Source organism: Ascaphus truei, chromosome 3, assembly GCF_040206685.1.
Source record: "Ascaphus truei isolate aAscTru1 chromosome 3, aAscTru1.hap1, whole genome shotgun sequence".
NCBI classification, from domain to species: Eukaryota; Metazoa; Chordata; class Amphibia; order Anura; family Ascaphidae; genus Ascaphus; species Ascaphus truei.
In genome coordinates, this window is record NC_134485.1 from 23677257 (window position 1) to 23680278 (window position 3022).

Below are 3022 nucleotides of genomic sequence, written 5' to 3' on the forward strand. Positions count from 1 at the left end.
TCACATTAAAGAGACATTTTATTAAACTAGATAAGGAAGGTAATGAAGTTCCAAATAAAACAGGAGTGTCTATTGTTCCACCCGAGGTTGTTATAGGTGAGAATTTAGAACTCACACAAGGTTTGAGGCACACGCACTTTAAGGGGAAATCTAAATTTTACCCCTCCCATTCTAAAGGTCACCATGTTGAGACCTTTTTCAACATGGTTAACAATGACTTTAATCTAATGAGTAGTAATATGAAGTCGAGTGACATAAAACATAATCTCACTAAAAAAGAAAATTTAGCATTAAAATTCCTAAAGGAGAATAATAATCTGATAATTAGACAGGCGGATAAGGGAGGTGGTGTCGTTCTACAGAACCGAAAGGACTATGAAGGAGAAGCTTTGCGACTCCTGAATGACACCACTTCATACTCTAGGCTTAAAAAAGATCCAACAGTGGACTTTCTAAATTTACTTAGATCACTATTGGATCAAGCATTAAACTCTGGTGTTATCACCAAGATTGAGTATGAATTTTTGTTTACAAGTTCCCCCAAGATCCCGATATTTTATCACCTCCCAAAAACCCACAAATCAATAACAAATCCCCCAGGCAGACCAATAATTTCAGGTATAGATAGTTTAACAGCCAATTTGTCCCAGTATGTTGACCACTTTTTGCAACCCTATGTCGAAAAACTCCCCTCCCATCTAAGGGACTCCACGTCATTGCTCAACTTGTTACAAAACTTAAAGTGGAAGGATTCGTATAGATGGTTAACTTGTGATGTGCAGGCCCTATACACCAATATACCACATCAACAGGGCCTAGCATCGGTAAATTTTTTCTATCTAGCGATGCCGAATTACATGATTTAAACAAAAACTTCATCCTGGATTCCATCAACTTTATCCTGAAACATAATTATTTTATGTTTCTGGAGGAATTTTTCCTGCAGGTTTGCGGAACTGCGATGGGCACTAGATTTGCCCCCAGTTTCGCAAACCTGTATATGGGAGAATGGGAGCATAAGTGCATCCTTAATAACAATCCCTTTAGAGGAAATATCATTATTTGGCGTCGCTTTATAGACGACATTATATGTCTGTGGGATGGGGACCAACATTCTGTAAGCCTTTTTTTGAAGTATATAAACAATAACACCAGAAACTTGACATTTACCCATGTGGAAAGTGTCAAGGAAATTAACTTCTTAGATTTGAATTTGAGGGTGTCTGATGAGGGAAACCTTATAAGTAAAACTTATTTCAAGGAAGTGGATTCAAATAACCTCCTGATGGCCTCAAGTAACCATAAAAAATCTTGGATTCAAAATATACCTGGGGGCCAATTTTACAGGTTGAGAAAAAACTGTAGTTTGGACACAGACTTTGAAAAACAGGCGGGTGACTTAACCTTAAGATTCCTAGAAAGAGGTTATCCCCTCAAAAAACTTACTGATGATCTTGATAGGGTGAGAAAAATAGATAGGAATCAAATGCTCGTTCCAAAAACGAAACATCAAAAGAAACAAATTATAAGTGAGGAAAAATGTAATGTCGCTTTTATTACAAATTATAATTCCATGACTTCACATATAGAGAGGATTGTAAAGAAGCACTGGTCAACCCTGTCAAATGACCCAATTTTGGGAACACACATTTCTAAGTTCCCAAGGTTTATTTATAGAAGAGCAAAAAATCTAAAGAATGCTCTGTCCCCTAGTGACATAAATATTAAAACTACACCTGTGGGAGAAAAAAGATGGTTAAATATTAAAAAACCTTGTGGAAACTTCAAATGTGGAAAATGTTCAGTGTGCAAACACTTACACTCTAATAGCAAAACTCTTGTGTGTCCAAAAACTGAGGAAATTTATGAAATATCTGATTTTATTAATTGTAATTCGGATCATATTGTATATTTAATTGAATGCCCGTGTGGCTTGTTCTATGTAGGGCGCACTAAACGCCAATTAAAAACACGTATACAAGAACATATACGAAACATAAAACATGGTCTGTTAACTCATAGCCTCTCTAAGCACTATGCCTTACATCACAATAAAGACCCCATATCCCTGCGCTTTAAGGGTATCAAACACGTGCCCAGGAGCAGAAGGGGTGGGGATAGGGTTAAGGATTTATCCTTTCAAGAGACCTTCTGGATATATAAATTGGGCACATTATATCCGGGAGGTCTCAATGAGGATATAGATATATGGTCCCTTTACTGACCACCTCACACTGGTGATATAGCTAGGTCATGTATTTAGAAATTACATTTATATTCTGAGCTGGTATATTTTATATATTAAGCTTTTAAAGAAAAATCTTTTTAACATTTTATTAATTTATGGTTTTAAGGTATCTATTGATTTTTTAGCTCGTGCTTCTTTTTCGAATATAATCCTGTTGGTGGTTCTTAGAATCACTATATATATTCCAACACATCTACAAATATTAGTGTGTACTAATTCTTTTTTCTTTATTTTAGAGTCCTCTTTTTGAAATTGTTTGTTATTATATGTTTAAATAAAGTTGTTTTTAGTTTTTTTGTTAGGATGCATTCTCTGTTGCCATGGAGCTTTCTGACTCCTCCCCGTTGCGTTGCGATTGGTTCAAACCCTAATTGAGGGACTAATCAGTGACGCTGGAGGGGTATAAAATGCCAATAGACTCATAAGTCTTTATTCCCTGATGAAGAGACCCTCTGTGGTTTCGAAACGCGTAGGATTGATGACATTTGCGAACCCTCTACATCCCAGCACTCCCAGAAAACTGATCCGGTGTCCTGCAGACTTGCGACGAAGTCTCGCGATCTTGTGACGTCACAGACCCGGAAGAAGCTCTCGACCAGGACGCAAAACCGCGTGTACTCCGCTGCTCCGTTATACACGAGATTTATGCAGTGACGGGCACAACGCATATAAGCGGAGGTCTTTTTCTGGACTGCTGAAGCTGCACTAGCCTTTCCCTAAGGCGAGAGGCCAAAACACCAGCGTTTGGAGTGGAGATTTTCCAGGCCCTACATC